Here is an 18,928-nt window from a genome sequence, read left to right on the forward strand (position 1 = left end):
CAGCCCATCGAAGCTCATCCCTCTTGCACCCTAGCTCTCTCATCGTAGAACCCAAAGTGCACTTTGAACGTCTCTAATGCTTTTACCTCGACCACACTGTCTGACAACTTATTTCTAACATTGATCAACGTTTGAGTGACAAAGTTCTCCCTAACCTTGATTTTAACAGAGCGAGGAGAGGGAACAGTGCTGAAACCCAGCTCTAGTGACATCTCACAACCAGGCCATGAACGAAGCCTCAGGGGCACATGGTTGCAACTCTGCTGAGACACACAGATGAAGGTGAAGTGGGCCACAAGTGGTCCTCAATCTACGAATGTGATGAGTACCACTAATGGAAAGCAAGCCCATCAGTGAGAAGGATGGAGTTAATATAAATCTACAGTACCCTGTGATGATCTAGAAAATGCATCTGCTCACTCTTATAAATGCTCCCTACAGATATATTCAAAAGATCGCTGGAATATGCACTTGCAAGCAGATAGTGTTCAGTTTCCATGGTAACTCTCATACCTGATTGTCCAGCACCACATTCCAGTGCTCAGGGAAATTTCTCTAATTATTTTCAAGCACCTAATTTCAATTTGTTTTGGGAGAGATGGACATGAGGAATGATTTCTGACAACTGTGTAATGGTACTCAGACATACTCACCCCATTCTGAGATTACTTTCTGTCGACTCACCCAGCGTTCTATCCTGTAGTACCTCAGTGTACCATCATTAATTTATAGTGCGCATGTTAGATTCATGCTAATAGGCAAACCGTAAATAATGCAGCCATTTTATTATTAAATTGTGTCACATATTGCCTGCAGCTCCGTCCAATAAGACACATAAATCCTGGGATCTTTCTTCAATACCATCCGATCAACACAATAACACCTGAATTTCCACCTGTAAAGCCCAGCACTTTCATTTTGTTTCTCTTCCCCACACACACACATCCACGAGCTTACACTTTGCAATGTTTTTGAACTGGGATGGTGTTCATTCTTGATGGCCTACTATGTAAATCCCTATGATACATGAATACTGCAAGATTTATTTTTACACGCAATACATTCTCGACTGGTTGATGCAGTGGGTCGGCAGAGGGGTGTTCAAACTACAAAGCCCGTAAGCAGTGGCATCCTGACCCATGGAGCTCGGGCAACTCCGTTCTATTTGTGGTTGTATTTTTCTGGTCTGTTCTGTTTGAATTTCGTTGCCTGAGGAGCTTGGAAATCAGAAAACAAGATTAGATATCGTACCAGACAGAAGCAATCTAATTGGACATGGATTTAAACTTGATAGGCAGCCAACTAGGCTCCATGGTATGCACCTATGCAGTACACAAAGAGCAAATGCTTGGTCACTCCTGGGTTAGTTTACTGTAATGTCATTCTGGGTCCTGGGTTCAAATCCCCGAACAGACATGCTGAAGGTCTCTTTCTATTGGTTGTAAGAATGCTATGTGAAAAGGCTTTGGGCTGTGGGTATGAACTCACTGCATAAATTTAGCACTCAATTGACAACCTTACTCAGAACGATAGCAGGTCTTAAAGGGTTAAATTAAGAGGACAGGTTGCATAAACTTGGCTTGTATTCCCTTGAGTTTAGAAGGCTAAGGGATGATCTGATTGAGGTCTTTAAAATGATACAGGGATTCAATAGAGGAGATACACAGAAACTATTTCCTCTGGTGGGGGAATCCAGAACAAGGGGGCATAATCTTAAAATCAGAGCCATGCCGTTCAGGAGTGAAATCAGGAAGTTCTTTTTCACACAAAGGGTAGTGGAAATCTTAACTCCCTCCCCCAAAAGGCTGTGGATGCTGAAACAATTGTAATTTTCAAGACTGAGATTGATAGATTTTTATTAGGTAAGGGCATCAAGGGATATAGAACAAAGGCAGGTAAATAGAGTTGAGGTACACATCAGCCATGATCTAATTGAATGGCAGAACAAGCTCGAGGGGGTGAATGGCCTACTTCTGTTCCTATGAGACCATACAGTGGGAAATGGTAAAATGTCACTGTGAAGCATTAGAGAAGAGTTGTAAGGTTGGGGCTCAATCAATTTGTAATCTATTCCATGATCTTACACCTTCTTTAACAGCCTCACATGAGGAACTTGTCAAATGCCTTCTGAAAATATGGAATATTTTTGGATAGATACAAGAAGATTTACTCTACATGTAACTGTGCTGTGCCTTTCCTTGGAGTGCGTAATAGTCACACCGCATGCCCGAAGTGGGATAGCGTTCCATTTTCCAGTGTTAGCATCTCTCACCTTGATGAGCACAAAAAGAACTTTTTGAAACTGTATCTGCATAAAATAAGGTCCTTGATATGGTTCAAAATCATTAATAAACAAATGTGAATTACCATCTGATTTGGTCCTATGTACAATTAGCCAAGACCCATCTGAACTGGTTTAAATTCCTGCTGACAGTCGAGCGACAGTTTTCCAAATGCTCACTACCGGTGCTGGGCCTTAGCTCTCCAGAGGGCTCACTGAGGCAGTCTGCCCTATTTGAATACATGATATATGCCAAGGACACCAGCAGCCCATTGGTTTACCATTGGCTGCAGCAATTAATCAGGTCAAATGATTTTTTTTTTCTCCCTTCTTCCTTTACTCCTCGAGGCATTGACTCATGGGCATGGTTTCATGGGCATTGGCCTCTTACCAAGATGGCCGCTCAGTGAGACAGTGCCTTTCCAAATTCATGGTGCCATCATGGAGCTGCGTCTGCTGGCCGTGTATATCAGGAAATTGCATGTGCATTGCCTACAGTTCTCCATTCGTAATGGATGGAGCATTTGTGGCAGTGCACCTGGAATCTTCCAAATCATTCATCTGGTGAGCTAAGGTCCAGCACCAGTAGTGAGCATTTGGAAAATTCTCCCTCGACTGTCAGCAGGCAATTCAATTGTGGAGGGCCTGCTGTTTGAAAATACACGCACACAGGGCTGATTATGCAGTTCCATCACAATGACATTGGGATCGCTAAGCATTGCACACATAGCATGTCAAGTTAACATCATGCCTTTTTCAAAAATCATTTCCACACACTCCCTGAGTAGATTGGCTGACGTGCAGCCCGGCAACAAGAGAACATAGAAACATAGGAACAGAAGTAGGCCATTTAGCCCCTCAAACCTGTTCCACCATTTAATGATATCATGGCTGATATGTGACCTAACTCCATATACCTGCCTTTGCCCTATATCCCTTAATACCTTTGGTTAACAAAAATCTATTAATCTCAGATTTAAAATTAACAATTGACCTAGCATCAATTGCCATTTGCGGAAGAGAGTTCCAAACTTCGACCACTCTTTGCATGTGGAAGTGTTTTCTAACTTCACTCCTGAAAGGCCTGGTTCTAATTTTTAGACTTCACCCCGTAGTCCTGGACTCCCCAACCAGCGGAAATAGTTTCTCTCTATCTATCCGATCAGTTCCCTTTAATATCTTGAAAATACATGGACGCAGGGCTAATTGTGAAGTCCCATCACAATGACATTGGGATCGCAGAAGTTAACGTGGATGATGGAGCTATCTCTCAGGGCGAGCATTATTCTGTGGCCAGGTCACGATTCAATTTGTAATCCCCTTTAAAAACTCTGCAAATAATAAGATTTAAAGGACCCAAAGTCGTTCGCCGCCCAATTAAATGGGCCACTGGTTCGAAGGCCCTTTTAATCGTTTTGGAGACCGCGCTCTGAAAAGGTGCGGAACCGGGTTTACGATTTTGTGGCAGTGCGCAGTGGGAAACGTTCCAGGCTTGGAGCTGGAACCACTGGGTTGGGGCTCCTGGATCGTGGGGGTCTGTGATCTCCCTATTTCTCGTGCAGGCGCAGACACTGCCTACCTCAGTAACAATGCCAGAATGTTGATTACAAATTAACAAATTATGAGTATTGGCGTCGCACTGCAAATGCAATTCCTGACTGTATATTTACTGTCATAACCACATCGCACTGATGAGGCTTGGCTCCAAATATTAATGAGTTCAATAATTTGTGTAATTTTGAATTACAAAAAAGAAATGGCCCAGCACAGTTTATACATGAGTCATTCATTCCTAACGAGTCCCCGGTTGTGATGTCCATGTTACACCCACAGCAGATTCGAAATATGGAAATATATATTTCCTGCAAATTTGCTTCAATTGAATACTTGGTAAAATGCGTCACCCCTTTTACAGAACAGTGTTTACATTTTCAAATGTTCTAAATTATTTTTAGTTTTATTTATTATTAATAATAAATTAGAGTAAAACATTACAGTACCAAGTTGTGTAGCAAGCTGTAGCAAATGACCCAGATACACAACGGTACAGGAGTGAGGGGGATAGATGACACTCTGATCCACAAAAATAAACCGTAAGCAGTTTACAGTTGCCATCAGAACTCAACAAGATTTTTTTCCCAGGACTTGCGCACATAATCCAGGCTGCCAGTTCAGTGCAGTACTAAGGTCATTATCACATTGTTGTTTGTGGGAGCATGCTGTGTACAAATTGGCTGCCGCGTCTCTTACATTACAACAGTGGCTACACGTCAAAAAGTACTTCCTTGGCTGTAAAGTGCTTTGGGATGTCCGGTGGTCATGAAAGGCGCTACATAAATGCAAGTCTTTCTTTTTTTTAAATTGGCAATCTCACCGAGAGGCCAAAGCATTGGCTGCTGTGGGAAATTGGAAAAATGTCAGACTGGTGCTGCAGGGGTTGCTCTTCTCTGGTTAGGGCTGAGGCGCACTGTTAGGGTAGGGTGTATGGGGCGTGACTCTATGCTACATCGAAACGTGCAATATGACCTTGAGTACTAAAATTCACCCAATTTTTTTTTTAACTGCTTTCTCATAAAATAAGGTACTTGATATGGTTTATAGGCAGTAAAAGGTTCATCTGAAACACTGTCTGACTTGGTCCCATATAAAACTGTATCTGTAACACCCATCTGTATTACAGAGACCCATCTGTAATGGTTTAAAGTCCTGATTGTGTATCACTGTGGCATTCTGTTTTATTCTGTCATTTGAACTTTAAGATTTTTCTTATTAAGAAACCCTCAGCACTAATTCGTAGTCTCCCTGAGGGAGGTCAGAGGGTGGCTGGTACGGCGAATGGATAATATCACACAGGAGCAATAGGGAGCACTCTTCTGAGGAGCACTGATGAGGCAGAGCAGAGGGAGCTTTACTCTGCACCTAATCTTGCCGAAGCTGATTTGAAATTAGTTGCCGCTGGCACTGAGTGCCAGAAATAAAAAAGTGCTCCATTCCCCAGCATTTTGATCTTGATGAGCACACATGCATCCTAAATTTAAAAGTTCAATAAAAATATTAGAATTGAAAATTACCAAAAAATCAGTTTTGCTCTTTTTTCCTTTGTGACATGACACAACTGATGTGTGTCTGACCGTGCATCTTATCAATAGCAGTGCATCATTAATGGGGTATGCCACACAATTTACTTGGATCTGCGGAGCTTGCGAGTTATGGTCAAATAAGCCATGGTTGGTACAATGGGCCAGATCTTGCTGGAAAAATAATGGCGTGTTAACGATGCACGCCATTATTGATGCACAAATCAGCCAGTTCAGAAGAAGAAGAGGTGTGCCGTGAGTTGCGAACCTCCAGAACTTGCTGGTCGGTTTACGCTGCTCCGCCATTTGCCTCACTCAAACAGCATCTCACCCTTAACCCAACTGTTATTTTTAAGAACTTGCTGGATTTGCACATTAATTTCCCATTAAACTCACCACAGAAAGTTAGGGCTCATAATTAACAGCGTAAGTACACTTTTACCAACATGATAATTGTTAAAACTTACATCTTTGACCAAGCTTTTGGTCACCTGCCCTAAGTTCTCCTTATGTGTCAATTTTTTTGTCTTATAATACTCCCGTGAAGCGCCTTGGGATGTTTTACTACGTTAAAGGTGCTATATAAATACAAGTTGTTGTTGTTGTTAATGCAACGCCAATCAACCTCTCCAGCCATAAATGGAACAATTTAAACTGTTGAGTCTCATTCCGACAGGTAGTAAATTCTTCTTAGAGTTTTTTAAAAATTACAAGCTTTTAATTTTTTTCTTTCTTTTCCTTTCTGTCTCTTTTCTCTCTCTCTCCCCATCCAATATTTCTTTCCCTCTTTTTATTTTTCTATCTCTACCTGATTTGACTCTAATTTTTTCTCAGTCCTAAATCACATGTTGGTCCCACTGTTCACTAATGTCACAGATGCCCTGTTGCCCTCGCCACAACGTTATCAGCTCGCACTTCCAGCAAGTTATGGCACAAATTATATGCATGCTAAAGGGTGCAGGAAAAAGTCTAACTAACAGCACAAGCTCCAGCAAGATTTGGCCAATATCTTATATTAATTTGTAATCCCTTCACCCAGCAGAAGAATGTTAATTAAAAATTCACGGTAATACACAGTTTTATATGTTGGTGGGATGGTATATTTTGCTTCCACAGTACAGGAAACTTTGTGCTATCCGGCACCGACGGGACCGAGCTGTTGCCGTTCCCTCAAAACTGCCGGACACACCAGCGTTAATGTTGAAGCATACGGAGCTTTTCATCTCCGTATCTGACAACAAACACTGTTGCTTAGCAACAGCTTCTAAACAGTCGGCCCGTACCTTGGAAGCGTCTCTCTGAAGCTGTTGCTAAGCTACAGAGACTTTGCAGAGCCTGACTGTTGGAAAAAAAAGCCACGAGAAGAAAAAAAACTAACAAAACGGCTCCTGATTTTTGCCGGTGGCTCGAGCTTGCCGGACATTTAGCCTCCGGATAACACAAAGTTTCCTGTATTTGTATTCTGTTATGCACTGAGTCTTGTTGTGTACTATAGTAGTGTTCCATATTTGATGATCGGTGTTTACTTAGTGGTGGCTGGGCCTACCTTTTCCTCAGGCGATAGTAGGTTGGGTCACTCACTGTCCTTTTATTACCTGGGATGGGAGAAGGAGGGAGGGTGATATTCCCATCTTGTCTTTAAGCTCAGTCAATTCCTTCCTCCTATAGCTGTGGACTGGGGTACAGTATTTATGAAGAAGGGTTGTTGCCCTGAACTCCAGCAATAAAGAAAAGAAAGACTTGCGCTTGTCATGACCTCAGGATGTCCCAAAGCGCCTTACAGTCAATGAAGTACTTTTAAAGTGTAGTCACTGTTGTAATGTAGAAAACTGGGCAACCAATTTGCACACAGCAAGCTCTCACAAATAGCAATGTTAGAATGACCAGATAATCTGGGGATGTTGGTTGAGGGATAAATATTGGCCAGGACACCTAGGAGAACTCTCTTCCTCTTTCTTGGAAATAATGCCGGATCTTTTTACATAGTCCAAGACTGCTCGGTATTTCTCCAGACATGGGTGGATATTGAGTATCACTTGTAGGGGCACAGCATTTACCTTCAACAGGAGGAAACATCTTCTGATCCCTGGAAGCATAAATTGTACTAACCTATGCTTTACAGTGGGTCTTTGCTCCATGGAGCGACAAATGCCGAAGGCAAGAGTTTGGTTCTGAGAGAAAAGAAAGAAAGCAAGCAAGAAAAAAAGATTTGCATTTATATAGCACCTTTCACGACCACCGGATGTCTCAAAGCGCTTTATAGCCAATGAAGTACTTTTGGAGTGTAATCACTGTTGTAATGTGGGAAACGTGGCAGCCAATTTGCGCACAGCAAGCTCCCACAAACAGCAATGTGATAATGACCAGATAACCACAAGGCCGCTGTGGCATCCTGGACTACTGTCCAGAGTGGTTAGGAACAATCCCAATATCTGTAGATAGGATTGTTCCCTCAGTTATACAGAGCTATTGGATAAGTTGGATATGTAAATTGGGTATAGTCTTTGTGTTTGTTGTATGTTTTCTCATGAATAGCAATAAAATGCAAGTACCTTTTGCAAACCAGCCTGACCGGATAACTCTCAGACATTCAACTTAGGATGGACATGCGATCAGCCTCATGAATAGATTCATTGTACCTCGCTATTACTTTATATCCCCCCCCGCCCCCCCACCCCCACACCCGCACCCCCCGGTGTCATATTGAATCAAAACAATGTGAACCTCAGCCATACAGACCAGAAGGTTCCAGTTTCTGAGTTAGTTCATCTCTGGCCAGGATGAAGCAGGTGGGAGTCGGGATGAAGCAGGTGGGAGTCGGGATGAAGCAGGTGGGAGTTGGGATGAAGCAGGTGGGAGTTGGGATGAAGCAGGTGGGAGTTGGGATGTTGCAGTTGGGAGTTGGGATGAAGCAGGTGGGAGTTGGGATGTTGCAGTTGGGAGTTGGGATGAAGCAGGTGGGAGTTGGGATGAAGCAGGTGGGAGTTGGGATGAAGCAGGTGGGAGTTGGGATGTTGCAGTTGGGAGTTGGGATGTTGCAGTTGGGAGTTGGGATGAAGCAGGTGGGAGTTGGGATGTTGCAGTTGGGAGTTGGGATGAAGCAGGTGGGAGTTGGGATGTTGCAGTTGGGAGTTGGGATGAAGCAGGTGGGAGTTGGGATGTTGGAGTTGGGAGTTGGGATGTTGCAGTTGGGAGTTGGGATGAAGCAGGTGGGAGTTGGGATGAAGCAGATGGGAGTTGGGATGAAGCAGCTGGGAGTTGGGATGTTGCAATTGGGAGTTGGGATGAAGCAGGTGGGAGTTGGGATGTTGGAGTTGGGAGTTGGGATGAAGCAGGTGGGAGTTGGGATGTTGGAGTTGGGAGTTGGGATGAAGCAGGTGGAAGTTGGGGTGTTGGAGTTGGGATGAAGCAGGTGGGAGTTGGGATGAAGCAGGTGGGAGTTGGGATGAAGCAGGTGGGAGTTGGGCTGTTGCAGTTGGGAGTTGGGATGTTGCAGTTGGGAGTTGGGATGAAGCAGGTGGGAGTTGGGATGTTGCAGCTGGGAGTTGGGATGAAGCAGGTGGGAGTTGGGATGAAGCAGGTGGGAGTTGGGATGAAGCAGGTAGGAGTTGGGATGAAGCAGGTGGGAGTTGGGATGTTGCAGTTGGGAGTTGGGATGAAGCAGGTGGGAGTTGGGATGAAGCAGGTGGGAGTTGGGATGAAGCAGGTGGGAGTTGGGATGTAGCAGGTGGGAGTTGGGATGAAGCAGGTGGGATTTGGGATGTAGCAGGTGGGAGTTGGGATGTTGCAGTTGACATCAGTGCCCGCAAGCTTGAGAGGGAAGGGTCAGCCGCAGTTCCTGCTCCTGATCGTGGGTTAGTGATCCCTGCTGGAAAGTGCATTTTTCTAGATGGCACAAGGAAGAAAAAGAATCGTTTTGATTATGCTGCCTCTCCGACAGTTGAATGGCCTACCAAGCATCATTGCCCAGTTTCACACTTCGAGCAGAACCGCGTGGATGAGGTGACAGAGGGCTGCTAGCAACTTTGGAACCATAACCCTGCAGGTGTCAGCACCTTTGGAGGAGGGAGAGGAACATTTGAAGTAAGGAAAATAATATGTATATTCACAAGTGCAGGTACAGGAAAATAACTAACAGCAGTGATATGATAAGCAGAATTAAAGTCAATTGCAGGCCTGCACGAAACAAACAAAATAAATCTCTTACAACTAACTGAATCAGCAAAAATAAACCCCAGGTGTCAGTACAGATAGCAAACTTTTTACTGAAGTCTTAACAGATGGGCCTGGTCTCTCTGTCCTTTTGCTGTCTGATTATGAATAGGAATACTATATTTATTATTAATTATTTATATTTAACCTGATCTGGTTTTATTGTCAATGAGTGTATGAGCAACCATTTCACAGCAGGAGTTGTCAGGCTGCGCAGTCGCTCTCATTGACACTCTATCCATGCATCAAATTCAAATGCTGAAGTCACCCTTCCTGAATAATCCCATCATCACTAGCGAGCACATTCTACGCATAGCTGGGAATCTTCCCTCAGCAAATCCTGATGACAGAAGCTTTGTGGCATATGGACCAAATTCCCGCAGAACAAAAGATCCATGCAGACGTCTATCTGTGGGCCTGGGACATCAAACCTGGGCCCTAGCCGGGATGCAGAACTGCTAAGCTATCAGCGTCGGCTCTCTCCGGCTCCCGGCTCTCGCCCCCTGGCAGCCAGCCATTTAAAGGGGGCTCGGCCGTCCCGTTTGGAGTGCAGGGTGAGTGAAACAATTACAGAGCTGGTCAAGAGTGCCGGGCTGCCCCGATGGCTTCAATGGGCAAATGCATGGCCAGGTGCGGTGCTGAGCCACACAGGCCAAAAGGTTCCAGCTTTGGGTTTGAATCTGTGCTGTTTGAATTGTTGATCTCAGTCGGGGTTGCAGAATCAGCTTCAGCATCCTAGGTGAGGGAGGAGAGGGGGATTTAGCCAGTGTCCCCACTCTTAATCACTGTGCTGTTGCTCCAAATCAAGAAGGACAATGTTCTAATAGATTCTACACTTCAGCCCTCTACAATAAATTGACTTGACTATGATAGACATTACTTTACTGAGCAATTTCAAATACCTCTTTAAGGAGAACACAAGCCAATGGTGAAAGCAATACTTTCATTACATTACTCATTTTTCACCCTTTTTACTGTAATTGAGAACAACGTGAAGATCTGATCATCGGAATTGAAATGTTCTCAATTAAAAAGGGAAAGGAAAGCTGTACAAACTCAAAAGAGAACATTTCAAATCAATTTCCTTTCCTACTAACATGGATGGAGACACAATGGCACTGAGGACTGTTACTCCTATTTTCTGTGACATGATATTTATCCTTGGGTGACAACAATATAAGAGTTTTTACATAGAAATTCATAAATTCAGACAGATATGTGCGTCGCATATTCCTGTGATTGAACCTACAATCTTAGGATTGGGTCTATTGTTAGTGGCATTTTTACCCCTTCCTACATCATATAAAAAGAAAGACTTGCATTTCTATAGCACCTTTCATAACCTCAGGACATCCCAAAGCGCTTTACAGCCAATGAAGTACTTTTGAAATGTAATCTCTGTTGTAATGTCGGAAATGCGGTCGACAATTTGCGCACAGCAAGCTCCCACAAACACCAATGTGATAATCTGTTTTAGTGATGTTAGTTGAAGGTTACATATAGGCCAGGACACCAGGGATAACTCCTCTGCTCTTCTTCGAAATAGTGCTATGGGATCTTTTACATTCATCTGAAAGAGCAGACAGGCCCTCGATTTAATGTCTCATCCGAAAGACAGCATCACCAACAGTGCAGCACTCCCTCAATACTGCACTGAAGAGGCAGCCTGGATTATGTGCTCAAGTCATTGCTGAAGCATATAATTAAACATCTGTAGATTCATAATATCTTTTTGAATATCTAACCATAACTAAGCCTTTTTACTTTACTTTAGGACCATAAGACTACGGTGATTATGATAATTGATGTGCTGCTCCTCATAGTTGGCTACAGTGGACTTAAATATCCCCATTAGAATTGAAGTCACAGAGGATTGGGATAGAGAGTCGGTTAAAACACTATCCTTTCAGTTTCATCTGGGTTTAAACTCAGATGATTGAATCAAAGTTTCTCCTCTCTGCTAGCTATATGGGTTTTAAGTGAACTGAGTTTAGCCTGTCTCAACCCTAAGTTTAGCCTGTCTCAACCCTAGTGGGCACAAGATCATAGCACATTCAACCTGCAGCAAATTGAGAGTACAGTTCTTTCGTCCTATGATATCACAGAAATCACAGAAATCACAGAAACCCCACAGTGCAGATAGAGGCCATTTCGGCCCATCGAGCCTGCACCGACACATATCCCACCCGATTCCCGTAACCCCTACACCAACACATATCCCACCCTATCCCCGTAACCCCACGTATTTAATTCCCTAACACTAAGGGTCAATTTATCATAGCCAATCAACCTAACCCGCACATCTTTGGACTGTGGGAGGAAACCGGAGCACCCGGAGGAAACCCACGCAAACACGGGGAGAATGTGCAAACTCCACACAGTCACCCGAGGCCGGATTCGAACCCGGGTCCCTGGTGCTGTGAGGCAACAGTGCTAACCACTATGCCACCATGATATTGAAGAAGACAGCCAAAATATCATCTCATTTTTTCTCAGATAACTGATGAGACCCATTTTTGTTGGGAGTGAGCGTCCACAGATTGAACAGTGGATCCCAGTTACAGCAGTTTGGCGATCTTGATTTTCCAGGCAAGACTTCCTCAGTTTACATTCAGAATCAGCAATGCGACGGGCCTCATAGTAGGAGGTGTCTTCATGGATGGTTTTTCGTCATGCTTTCTTATCTTGAGCAAGTTGTTCCCACTTATGGGCGTCTATTTTGCACTGTTTCAGAGTTGCTTTTGAGCAGTTTTTATATCTCTTTTGCTGTCCACCACGAAATCACTTCCCAGTTTTCAATGCTCCATAAAGGATCTTCTTTGGAATTTGTTCATCAGACATTGGGAATCTTACTGAGAAAGTATGGCTGGTTTATGAAATGAGAAATTTATGATGATGTTGTAAAGGATGCTCTCCTGTGTCTAGGATTAAGACACTTTGTTGGTCAGTATATAGAGAACATTAATCTGCATGTTAATCAATTCTTTTCTAGACCCGGGACTGCTTGTTGCTGATAGTGAGTGCCAAAAAGACAAAACCGCTTTGTTTCCCAGCAGGAATATCGCTTACCTTGAACAGCACCAAAACTTCAAAAAAAGTAAAGAATGAAATAAAATGGGACAGACTGAACTGATAAGCCATCTCAACTGCAACTCATGAAGAATAATCTATTTCCAACTCATGTCATGAGTACACAGTTTGAGCCCTCCATAAGCCTGGCACTACACTCAAATCAATGGCTCATCACACAATCCCAACAAACTGCTCTTCCCACATCACAGTTACATTTAGTTTTCATGTCTAAAAATTCCTTTAATTCCTGAGAGACCAAGAGGTAGATAGAGATGGACAGACAGAGGGGGGGGGGGGGGGAGAGATATGGCAATAAAGAATTAGAGTACGATAAAGAGACGGCGAGAGAAAGGTAAAGAGAGAGCGAGATGGGGAGATATAGAGTGTGTGATAGAGAGGAATGATAGAGAGAGGAGTAATAAAGAGAAGAGTAAGAGTGTGAATGAGAAGTAATAGGAAGGGTGATAGAGAGAGTGACAAAGAGTTAGAATGATAGAGGGAAAAAGTGATAGAGAAGTCAAATAAAGCATGTGAGTGTAAGAACGAAGAACGTGTAAGACACATGTGAAAGTGAGAAGCGTCAGAGAGAGGAGGAGTGAGAGAGGAAGAAGAGGCAAAATGGCATGGACTGTTATCTACTCCACAACATCTCTCAATCCCACTTGTATTGAGACAAGAAATGAGCTTTAAGGGCCAGGATGTGTTCCTTCAATTGTCCTCCCCTCAAGAGGCAGCACTGTGCCACCTCAAGGCTTCCATCTAGTGGTTTGGTCAAGAACCAGTAAAACCTATTGGGCATATTGAAGTTTGAATGTCAATGATGTTGAGATTCAAGCTTGGGTCCCCGGCACAGAGTTGGGTGCTACATTATTGGACTTAAGCAACACCAATAGTTCATACTATACTACTGTGCTCTGGGGGAAATATCTGTTTTCCACAACTCAAACACATAAGCTCCTGAGTGTGGCAAATATGGAATATAGATGGTAGGAGGGTCACTGGGAGTTGAGTCTCCCAATCACTGTGGTCGCCTGGAGTTTGATCGTCTTCAGGTATCAGAGAGGAATTTCCAAGAGTGTTTTCCTAAATTGGCCTAAGGGTTTTCCCTATATTTTAGCCTCTCCCAAGAGATTACATGGTGGTGTGGGTGGTGGTTGGGGGTAGGGGTGATTATCTACAGAAGTTACACTATGCCAGGACGGGACAATCTCAGTAGACCAGCTGGTCTTTTCCTTTCCTTTCTCATACGTTCATATGTAAGATCGCAATTATTAATCTAATTACAGTCATAAATCCATTAATTATTTTATATTTGTAGTTTCACCTTTGTTCTCACATGACTTCTGTGTTAACACCTGTGAAGAACAGCTTAGTAACCAGTAGTTACTAAGTTACTACCATTCCTATGCTGCTTTTCATGGGTGTCATTAATAATGTCGGCATGTGCAAGTGTGAGAGGGACTGACTGTTGCATTCTATTCAGGGTCAAATCTATCTCTCCTCAACTCGTTGGACTGAACACATGATTGGTTCTTATAGTTGGCTAGCAACTATCAGTTACTCAATCTACTCATCAGGAACGCAGCAATTATCCTAGAGCATTATTGTAACGCTGCCAGCCAATGTCACAAGCCTAGTCATATATTTGCGGCTGATGTAATCAAAAGCGCCACAGCTACCATCATCTTCCCGTCTGTAGCTCTCATTTGAATCCTTTCTTAGGTTACTGGTGACCTTTGCCTTTATATTAGCTCCCTCAGCGACAATGTTTACATGCACCATTCTGTTCCATTGATTCTGATGGTTTTCCCATTCCCTTTGATCCAATATTCCCACAAGCTCGCTCAGTCCCACATCACGGTGTAACAATAGCATCCTTGGCTGATGACTGTGTTACAAATGGATAATATATGTTCCAAGTTGGCTCATTTTCCACACTGTGCAGACTAGTCTTCCTCTTTTAAACCCCACTGTTGTAAATTGGCCGAGGTTGAAGGAAGATCAAACACTGACCTTAGAATACATTTTATTCACCAGTCTGTCCATGTCAGTCAATCATTCTGCTTCACCCAGTTGCCACATTTCCTCATAGCAATGGTTTAATTCTCTTACCTTCTGCTTTTATCCTTCCCACTTTGTTCTCAATGAAGCAGAATTGCTGTCCTGTTTATGATCCAGCTTCTGCTGCCCGTTAGTCATCATTTCCACAGTGTCTTGGTAGATTAAACGATTTTGACTTGACCACTTTTTGTGTTTCTCTTTTCTCCATAAAGACATGGGTTTAAAATTTAAGCCTTGAGTGAGACGAGAGGGTTGGAAAATTCATTTTCCCACAGTATTATAGAATAGATTCCCAGCAAAAGCAATTGATGCAGCATTAATTAACTCCTTCAAAATCGGACTTGGATACGTATCTGGTTGGAATCGGGACTGGAGGCTCTTGAGAACAGTGTAGCCGGAGATGATCAAATATTTCACAGGGATTGCATTGCTCCGTGTACTGCTGGAGTTGGTTTGGGGGGAGGGATGGGGTAGCTGCCTGTAGGGAGTAGCATGTTAGGGCCGAATAGTTGAAGTGTGATGATGGATGGAAATTATTAAGTTTTGCTTGTGTATCTTTTGGGGGCTTGAGGGAGTATTTATAATAGAACTTGCCTTCAGGAGTTTACTGGATGGGGTAGAGCCCATAATAGGTATGTTGGTCTGTGGAACATCATTTGTCCATTTGTATCTCTGCTTTCCTCATGTTCTTCACTAACATTCCATTCATGGCACAGATTCTAATTATCTTGCAGCTTCATCACTTGTGTGTTATCAGAGCAATCCAATTCATGTGGTATAAATCGCAGGGTGAATTTTCCAATGGCACGGTCATTCCCTGTCCAGGAATATGAGTGAGGTGATGGAAAACGGCCCCAGAAATTTGCACAATATTCAAGGCTTGGTGGACTTGGGCTTGACAGAGTGTTAAGAATTATTGAGAAGGTTATTTACATTTAAAGCTCCACACGAAAGGTCAGTTCTCCCAGCCAATCAGAGATCAGTTCTGGACAATGTGGATTCCACCTCCAGAATGATTGGAGGATCCACAATGCTCAGGAAGCCAAGCAAATTCAATGTTTAAAGTCCGCTCTTCTTAATTCAAAGTTACTTAATTCAAATTATCTGACAATTAATTTTTAGAATTAAGTTCCCACTTTGCTACGTTATTTGCACTGATTCATTCAAATTATTAGATTATTCATTTGTTTAGTGCAAATAATGAGTGAATTATCAGTAGTCTGTAATAGAATATCTCAACCAGGATAGAAATGAATTCACAATCAAAATAGCAGAAATAGAAAGAGAGATAATGGAGCAGAGTGAAGGATGGGATGGAAATTGAAAAGGCAAGAACTTTTTATTTTATAGAAAACATTTAAAGTATTTATTTTAGTAATATATAAAACTTACTCCCGAGAACTGAATTGCTCTATTTCTATAATATTGGGCCAGAAATTCGTGTCGGGGGCTTCCCGCGGGTGCAAGCCCCCGACCTACACTTACCTAGCGCGCCGGCAGTTGAATCCTGGGCCTGCGTGGATTTCCTGTCTGTGGCCCGGTTCAGCTCCCGGCGCGCTGTGCTTGCGTGACCCAGCGGCGTACTTAGTGCGATGCGTCGGCTGGAATCACGTGAGCACTGGGCAACCAATCGGAGGATGCAAAAGTTCATTCATGAGTTTGACAGTAAGAACTGTCAAACTCATGAAAACTCCGGGCGGCCAAAACAGTACTTAAACTTGAGATAAAATTTTAAAAAACATCACACTATTTAAATGAACTATAAATAACTTTAAATAACTATTTTAAACAATAATTTAAATTTTTGAAAAAAATAATTTTATAAAAAATCAGGGCTAAAGATACACTTACCTTACTGTAAAGTCTTTAAAAATAATAAACCTGTGGAAAAAAAATTCTAATTTTAATTAATAGACCACTTACCTTTTAAAATTAAGTCCTTACGTCTGCTTTTTTAAAGTGTAAAAAGTGGAGGCCTTCACACACGGGCAAACCTGGAAAAAAAAGGAAGTTCAACGTGCACGCGCAGACTCCTGCGCGCACGCGTTCGACCTCTGAACCCCTTGGTTCAGAGGATCGGAAATGTCGGTCTCCCGCGCATGCGCTGTGCATGCAGAAAACCGGCAATTCCATCGGTCCCACGCGTGAGTACACGGTGCTTACTCGCGCGTTGGGACACTAATTTCTGGGCCAATAGTGTTTCTTTCAGTATTGCAGGACCTGAAACACAAACTTTCATTACTCGATGATCCAGGAGCCCGGAATTCCCTGGGTGTCAATAGTATAATCGAGGAGTCAAATCTATTTGTCTTTGTGGCCATTATGTGAATATATCAGGCATTTAGCAGCTTGCGTATAAAATTTAAACAATGTTCCCATTAATTTTAATGGACAGAAAACTGTGTGGGATGTTCTGATCTCTGTGTAAACTTCCATTATGTACTGTGCTGGGAGTACTAATTTGTAAAACTACACTGTAAGTGCAAATAGACCTGAGATGCCCGGGGTTTGTGGGCTGGGTTGCCCATTGGCTGTAGTTTGGTTTACCTGACCTGGTCCCATAATGCAACAGCAGCTAACTTAAATAAGTTGATATAAAAACAGAAAATGCTGGAAATACTCAGCAGGTCAGGCAGCATCTGTGGAGAGAGAAACAGAGTTAACGTTTTAGGTCGGAACTGGAAAAAGCTGGAGATGGAACAGGGTTTAAGCAGGTGCAGGGGCAGGGAAAGGGGGGAGGGAGGAAAGAACAAAGGGGAAGGTCTGTGATAGGGTGGAAGGCAGGAGAGATTAAGAGGCAAAAGGGATGATGGTGCGAGGCAAAAGGAGATGGTAATGGGACAAGTTAAGAAACTAAAGATGACTCTAGATGAAGTGTAAATGGCACCGGCAGAATGATTGACAGCTGCCATGTGAGAGAGAGAAAAAAATGGAAAAAAAAGATAGGGGCCGAGGTTATGATCTGAAATTGTTGAACTCGATGTTGAGTCCAGAAGGCTGTAAAGTGCCTAATCGAAAGATGAGGTGCTGTTCCTCGAGCTTACATTGAGCTTTATTGTAACAGTGTAAGAGGCCGAGGATGGAGAGGTCAGAGTGGGAGTGGACATGAAACGTTAACTCTGTTTCTCTCTCCACAGATGCTGCCTGACCTGCTGAGTATTTCCAGCATTTTCTGTTTTTATTTCAGATTTCCTGCATCCGCAGTATTTCACTTTTGCATTAAATAAGTTGATGGCGCTCCAAGCATATGTTATACAGGGAGAGCAATAAGGTGGGAGCTGGTTACTGAATACCAGCAGCTGCTAAAGGGCTGCTGACTGCCCTTAAGGAAGTGTCCGACTTTTCTTAAATTTGATTTATGACGCTAATCTGACTCACCAATCGGGTGAGAGAAGCCTTAGTGCACAAGTCTCTGCCAGGAACAGTAACCTATATGGATGAGAGACCAACCCATCAACAAACTAAGGGCCTTAATGATAGTTGTCTGCAGCTTGTGCACAAGCTCTAAGTACACTATGAGGTGCTGTACACATCAGCTCCATAGTCTCTCTCACTCTAGTCTATCTGTCACACACTCTCCCACACACAGACTAACACACACAGAGTACAGAAGAGATCAGTGGAGAAATCCCTCGCAGGATTAGAAACATTAAGTAGTCTTTCTCCAGGGATATTACCCTTTCTAGGATAGTATTTTACTGAGCAGAGGTGTGAAAACTGAACCACCCCTAAGGAGTTGGTTATTTTGAAATGATATGAGCACAATGGGCAGGATATTTTTCCCCTCCCCGACCTGAAGCTCCCCTCTGCAATCTGCCTCATTGTCGCTGAATGTCTCTCAAATCCACGGGCCGAACAACTCGGTGCAACTCCCGATATAACAGTCATGAAGTGAATTAAAAAAATAAAAGGAAAAATAATTAATTGTAGAAACATTCAGAGTGGACTATTTTTGTCATGTTTTGATTGCCCAGAATGCCTGGCATACTGATGGCTTGACTGAGCTAGCCTGCTGCTTTTAGTGTGTGAAAAGGGGGAGGTGAAGGAGAGTCCTGTTTGATCCAGTTCAGTGATGTCATCCCAGGCTAATTACGCACAAAATGGCCACCTCCAACATGCATCAAGGGATTGGCTGCGAGGGTGGAATTAAAAACATTGGTGGGCTTTTATTGTGCATTCAGAGTAGCAGGTAAGCTTTAGTAATCTGCTTTTTCAGCTGTTTTCC

General features: G+C 43.1%; 1 long non-coding RNA gene across 1 annotated transcript; it reads right to left on the reverse strand.

Moving 5' to 3' along the window:
* Window positions 1-744: 744 nt before the first annotated feature.
* Window positions 745-16,743, reverse strand: LOC147100536 (uncharacterized). Its single transcript, XR_015073592.1, has 3 exons — window positions 16,627-16,743; window positions 7,468-7,529; window positions 745-1,217 (listed from the first exon to the last, which is right to left on the reverse strand). It is a non-coding gene; the product is annotated as an uncharacterized LOC147100536 (long non-coding RNA).
* Window positions 16,744-18,928: the final 2,185 nt, after the last annotated feature.

Source organism: Somniosus microcephalus, chromosome 25 (genome assembly GCF_052327205.1).
Source record: "Somniosus microcephalus isolate GS21.2 chromosome 25, FLI_Smic_1.0, whole genome shotgun sequence".
Classification (NCBI taxonomy): Eukaryota; Metazoa; Chordata; class Chondrichthyes; order Squaliformes; family Somniosidae; genus Somniosus; species Somniosus microcephalus.